Source organism: Amphiura filiformis, chromosome 5 (genome assembly GCF_039555335.1).
Source record: "Amphiura filiformis chromosome 5, Afil_fr2py, whole genome shotgun sequence".
Taxonomy (NCBI): domain Eukaryota; kingdom Metazoa; phylum Echinodermata; class Ophiuroidea; order Amphilepidida; family Amphiuridae; genus Amphiura; species Amphiura filiformis.
This window is the reverse complement of record NC_092632.1, coordinates 2,698,054-2,705,147: the sequence shown is the minus strand read 5'-3', so window position 1 is coordinate 2,705,147 and position 7,094 is coordinate 2,698,054. Positions and strand designations below refer to the sequence as shown.

Sequence of the window (7,094 nt, the reverse complement as noted above, 5' to 3'; positions counted from 1 at the left end):
GTTGAATGGAACATTCCATATTTCACTTCATGAAGATATTCATACATTTGAACTTGTAAACATTCAATGCTTTTATACTAATCATTTATCATGTTTATAGTTCTTTAGGCTAGGCCTTATAGGATTCTTACATATTATCATGATTATGGTAAGTGCAGCAGGGAGTTCAGCCCATTTTCAGAAACCTAAAAAACATGTTTGTTTTTGTAAAATGTTGCCACATTTTAAGATCTTATTTTTTGAATTTTCACAACTAGGTTTCAGTGATGTCAACTTGAAGTGAACTGTACAGTTACCACTTGCAGGAGATGTTCATTGTGGCTTCAAATCATGGTGTATAGAGAACTCAACTTAACTGTGAACCTGACTGAAACATCAAAAATCTGGTATGTACAATGAGTTTATAGTAATCTGGGTCTTTTTTATTGGCTAATAAAAAAGGATTAGGCCACAAAGGTCTAATGTAAATGAATGTATACCTCACTTTAAATGTTAGTCATTGATCCCTGTCTAGGTTTTCACAAGTTGCACTTGTCTAGGTTTTCACAAGTTGCGTTCGTGCAGTGAGATTAAAAATCCGTGCAGTGAGAATTCAAAATCCGTGCTTAAAATATATATACGCCATTAAGATTCAACACTGTGTTTTGGGCCAAAATATTACTTGCTAACTTTTGCACGCTAAAATAGTCTGAAATTGAACATTTTTCAGTAAACCTCATGAAAAAATTTCCCAGTAGCATCGGCACAAATTATACTCGTCCTCGTTAATGCTTCAACATCATTATGTTCGGTTTGAGGCCAGAATCATGACAATTGTCCAAACTTTTAAACCCATTTTAAAGAGCACACCGCTAAATCAACACGTCATTCGTGTAACCCTAGTGATTAAAAATACAAAAACTGTTTTGAGGTATTTTGGGCTGCTCTTTGGACTAATATGATAACCAGAGAGGGAGTGGCGTGTTATTGCTTAAATAAAAGTGTAAAGCCTATGCATGAATTTGAATCGCCATTGCCAAAGTCGCATTTGTACAATTATCGAGAAAATCGGTCCGCTGAATTAAAAAGTGGGCAGAAACAGGTTTCCAGCCTCGCGTTCAAGCCAAAAACAGTGAGGGTGTTGGTTACGGGCTTGTACCGGGAAAACGATAATGTAAAACATTCATCGATTTGTAATTGACTTAAGCGGGGGGGGGGGGGACTTCCCCCTAAACATTCTAATAAAAGAAAAATTAAAGCAATATTTGCCCTGTGAATCTTCCCTTCTAGTCCGAAAAATACTGTGTTTTGGACCAACAGTATTCGCAAGCATTGGCCCCACAATGCCAAACTTCACACCTTCAATGGGGGCTAAAATCAAACCGGCACAAAATATGCTTGCATCTCTAAATTCTAATACTTCCGCCACCACTGCTTGCCAACGTGCAGTGACTTTTTTCGCCTAAAATAGCCCCTGTTGCAGCTATCTACTTGCAGCTGAATTGTACTTAGCTCTGTATAAATATGCACAAATCAAATGTGCGAAATTCAACATACAGTAGTCATATTATTTCAACTTTACTGGATAATAAATTGAGTATCATAAAAGCATTCAAATTTCATAGAATCATTCTTTTTCTAACTTAGCAATTTGGGGCCTGGAGATAGAAAGTTAGGGCCCTGCGATAGTAACTTAGTAACTTGGGCCTGACTTAGTAATTTGGGTCACTGACTTAGTAACTCAAGGCCCCAACTTAGTAACACAGGGCCCCAACTTAGTAACTCAGGGCCCCTAGTTACTAAGTCGGGCCCTGAGTTACTAAGTCTGGGCCCAAACTACTAATTTGAGGCCAAAACTACTGAATCAGGCCCAAGATATGTTTTCCTTGCCATGACACTTTGTGGGCTCAGTAGGTTGTTCAATTTAATTATTGGTGCGAAACATGTATTAAATTTAAACATTTTTAATTGATATTTTGGTTTATTTTACAGATAATATTTGTACTGGAACTGGAAGGAACCACCTGCAGCAACACAGCAGCAAGCTAAAGCAAGAGAAAGATCGAGATGATGATAGTGATGATATGTGTAAACTTCCAGGATCTGTGGTGCAAATCAAATTTAAATTTCAGGGAAAAACAATTGACAGAAAAAGACAACTTGTCAACAACATTGCAGGTAGGGCCTACATGTAGGCCTACCTATCAATTAGGCACTAGTAGACATCACCTGATGAATTTGACCGACAGGGTTCTTCAAAACATTTTGTGCAAGGATGTGCCACTGCCACACAGACTAATGGATGCTGACATTTAAAAAAAACACCAAAATTTGCATAAATTAGGTGCTTTTAAAATTTGCAATATAACACATTTTATGGCAAATGATTAAAAATTGATATACAACAGTCCTCGAAGTAAACTTTCTAAATCTAATGATATGTACTTAAAGTGTATGTAGCTGGGATGAAAAGCCGACGATCCATTGAAAATTTTGACCGTTCGTAAATTTGTATTTAAGATATGGATTTTTCCCCCAAACACAAAAAAAATAGGTCTTTTGGGGAAACAAAATGTATACCTTCAATATGAAAGGTCAATATTTTCAACTGATCGTCAGCTTTTCATCCCAACTACATACACTTCAAGTGCATATCATTAGATTTAGAAAGTTTACTTTGAGGAGTGACTGTTAAATATCAGAAATTTAGAAAATATCAAATTTTAATGATTTGTCATAAAATTTGTATTATATCACGAATTTAAAAAAATCAGAATTCTTTGATATCAGAAGGACATTCCTCATATCCAGAATGCAATTCGATTTGTCTGATGTACTCTAAGCTCCCACAAATAATCCTGAGAAAACATTAATATCCCATTCCTTAAACAGGGGAGTTTTCTTCCATTATTCACCCCCAAAGGGAGGGAATAATTTTACCTCTTTGGGGGCTGGGGAATTTTGTGTTATTGATTTTAAAAAGAGAGGAAAAAATCAACAGGATTCAAAGAAGATTAAAATAAAATGAACTAATTTGGATAGTCACTGGCTGGCAGTAACTGCTCTACAAGGTACCTGAATCAAGTGTCATTTAGGGAAGAATTACAATGGGTTCATAGCATTATACATGTAGCAGAGTGGTCTCTTGGCTTTTACCCATCCCCATCCCCAAAATAATTATTTTGAGGGAAACCAGGGATGCTTTTGCATAAAATGGACGAGTAATTCTTCCCTGCCTGGGCAATATAGTGACTTGTGGTCATACTATAGAAAAGGTAATAATGCACACAAAGATTAAAGGGAGCTGATTCCTGCTTCGCATATTTCATACAAAATCTATTTTCTTTTCAGTTTGGACACCTAACTTTCTAGGGAATCATTTGGGATTCTAAGTGAAGATAGAACTGCCAATTAGCTAACTTAAGGGATCTAGAATGGGCGTTTATGGCGTTTCGACAGTATTTTTTGTGGGACATAAGAGCACCTCAGGCGTGTCGAATTGCATTCTGAATACTGAAGCATGTCTTTCTGATATCAAATAATTTTCATTTTTGAAATTCACGATATAATACAAATTTTATGACAAATTATTAAAATTTGGTATTTTTCAAATTTTTGATATATAACAGTCCTCGAAATAAATTTTATAAATCTAATGATATATTCTTAAAGTGTATGTAGCTGGGAGGAAAAGCCGATGATCAATTGAAAATTTTGACCTTTTATATTGAAGATATGGATTTATTTCCCAAAAGACTTTTTTTTGGTGTTTTGGGAAAAATCCATATCTTCAATACTGAAAGGTCAAAATTTTCAATTGATCGTCGGCTTTTCATCCCACCTACATACACTTTAAGTATAAATCATCAGATTTATAAAGTTTACTTCAAGTACTGTTAAATATCAAAAATATCAATTTTAATGATTTGCCATAAAATTTATTACATTGCGAATTTCAAAAAAATCAAAATTATTTGATATCAGAAGGACATTCTTCGTATTCAGAATGCAATTCGATATGTCTGATGTGCTCTAATGTCCCACAATAAATACTGTCCAAACGGTTCATACCCCTTCCCGTAAGGCCAGAGTAATGGAAGACATATTCGTCCACCCCCAAATTTGAGATTTCTTGATATTTATCAACACTAAGATATATTCTTTCACTTGAAACTGTTCAAATACAACTTGCTAATATTTACTCGTATTTTTGCTTGATTTATTTCACTCTTTTCAACTCTAAAAAGTCACATGGCTCAAGGCAGCTTAGTAAATTGGCGGGAAATAATGAGTCAGAAATGCGCGAATGCGAAATATTGTGATCATGCGTGTGAATCGCATTGCGTGACGCGGTGTAACTCTGCGCGTATGTCCAACGCAGTGAAGGCGCATTCAGTGTGTTGTTAATGCCAGCAAATGTGTGTTAACAAAAACCAAAAAATGCCGGTTTAGATTTTTTAATTATTTTGAAATTTGGCGCACTGAAAGCAGACACAGTATAGATTCATTGGTGCAAAAGATGCATATTTAGACCATGCACCAGATACAGCTTTTACAAGCGTGAAAGTCTTACTGTTTTAAAATATAAGGACGTTTTGTGCATAATTTTGACATTTTTTACTAAAACGCCGATTTCTCAGAGTTCACTTTTGACAATATTGCACAATTTTTGTGACAAGATAACTCGAAAAATATACAAGCAAAAGGTAAACTTTTTGCACTATCGTTTAGAGTACATCAAAGTCTAGGGAAGGTTTTCTCATTTTTTCAAAATATTTGTTTTAAACAAAAATATACACCCTTATGTGCAATTTTTAGCTTAATAGACTAACAAAATTGCTTTTTTCAAATGTTTTTTCAATATTTCAAAAAAGAGACAAATTTCAAAAAAATAAAAAAACCTTCCCTAAGTTCATGTCTCTTCATGAAAAGCTAACTGAATTTTTTTTACTCCGAACGGATTTTTGTCTAAATTGTCACAAAAAAATTGGGGTAAAAAGTGAATTTTTGTGATTTTTTCAAAAACTCAAGATTTTTGAACAAATCTGACGTCACCATGGGATTCCTTGACTCATTTCCTTTCTAAAAATGTATACCGGTAGTTTTATATACTTTGGACATAATTCGAAAAGGTCCATGTTCTCTCCCATTACTCTGGCCTTAAGGAGTTACTACACCCCTGTCCAATTTTGTGCCTATTTTTGCATTTTTCACAAAAATTATAGCACATTGGTGACAAGTAAGATATTTATATTATAGGGGCCAGGACTACAACTACTGTACTGAAAATTCAGCATTTCAATGCAAGTAGTTATTGATTTATTGATCAAATATTGGTTTTCCCTCATTTTTTACTGTAACTCCACAACTGTTGTTGTCTGTGCTGAAATAAAAATGTCCAGTGCAGTAGTTGTAGTCCTTACCCCTATAATATACATATCTTACTTGTCACCAATGCGCTATAATTTTTGAGAAAAATGCAAAAATGGGCACAAATTGGGCAGGGGTGTTGTACCCCTTAACAGCTCTATGAACATGATGAATATTAACTTGTCCAAGTTTGTCTTCCTTTAAGCTTCAGATCCAAACCATTGATTATCCTTCCCTAGATGAGTGGCAATCTCGAAACTCTGCTAAAAAAAGCTGAAAACAGCTAGCAAAAGCTGAAATCAGCCAGCAAAAATCTGTATTTTGGGAAGATCCTATACTTTTGTATGAGCAAGTTAGTGTACCAGGTACAAAAAGTTGAAATTCAAAACCAAAAAAACTGAACTCTCACACATCCTGAAAATAATCCTGAGTCCGTCTCCCCTTTAAACCGTTAGTCCTTAGATGCAATTACTGTATTCAGTGTCCAGACTGTACCATCTAAGGAAGGAAGTTATGTTTAAAGGGAAAACAGAATCAGAACAATTAACTTACAACACCTAACAGTTGATGGGCGTAGATCCGGGGGGGGGGATAAATCCCCCAATATTTTGCCAGGGGGATGGTCCATACAATCATCCCACATGTTGATGCCCCCTACTGGGGCACGAATTTGTGCTTTAAATGAAAAAAAGTGCACCAACGTATTTGTACAATAAACTTATTCTGTTGTCAAAAGGTGTTGGATTCACTATACTTTTATAGTTTTTTTTCCAACCCCATCTACCCCACTGATAAAGAGTTTCTGGGCTGACAAAATAATACTCACCTATATTCAGTCAGGGAAGGGAGGGAACAAGAAAAATACAGAAAACTACAAATAGATCAGGGATGTGAGAGTTCCTCTTTTCAGCTGATTTCCTCTTTTTTTGTTGCCAAAATTTATGCGTTTTTCTTTTATTTTCAGCCCATATTTGGCGTTTTTACCCTGATTTTACGCTCTTTTTAGTGATTGTCCTCGTTTTTGGTCTGTGGCCTCTTACACCCCTGATAGATAGCAATCAGCATAACATTTTCCATTTTGGGTCCATTTTGATTCCAGAAGAGGAAGAATCTGGGGAAGGCTGTGACTGACACACCGCGGTAGGGTGTAGGAATATTTTCTGGAAGAATAGACACCCTTGTCCTAGTTTTGCATGGGGAACAAGAATTTCTTGGGTAAAAAGCCTGTAACCTGAGAACTTTTCCGTGAGGGCGCTTTTTTCAAAATGGCCGCCAAAATCCAATATATATGGTTAAATTAGTCACTTTAGGGCATATTTAACCAGATTTTGGATTTTTATTGATAGCAATAATGTACTACTAAGTCAGGTTATTAATATGAAGGTAACAGGATGTCACAGCGGAGGGCGCTTTTTTCAAAATGGCCGCCAAAATCAATGAAAAACGTATGATAAGGATAATGAACTGAGTGCAATGCATTCGTCAAGATAATCGCACGCGCCGTGGAGTTATTGCATTTAGCTTGAGAGCCGATAGGCTCGAAAGCTAAATGCAATAACTCCATGGCAAGTGCAATTATCTTGACGAATGCATTTGCACGAGTACATTATCCGTCATACACTTTGAGTGTAGGCCTATTAAAACAATAGGCAATATTAATTGCTGCATTCATTATATTAGTTTTAATATTAGGAAAATATCTTACATTTTAAAAACACCGTCAGGACATTGACCAGCTACGTAGC

The 7,094-nt window shown here is 35.6% G+C and overlaps 1 long non-coding RNA gene across 1 annotated transcript; it reads left to right on the top strand.

Moving 5' to 3' along the window:
• The first annotated feature begins 220 nt into the window (after window positions 1-220).
• Window positions 221-6,463, top strand: LOC140152475 (uncharacterized). The gene is made up of 3 exons (XR_011859024.1): window positions 221-386; window positions 1,972-2,323; window positions 6,449-6,463. It is a non-coding gene; the product is annotated as an uncharacterized lncRNA (long non-coding RNA).
• Window positions 6,464-7,094: the final 631 nt, after the last annotated feature.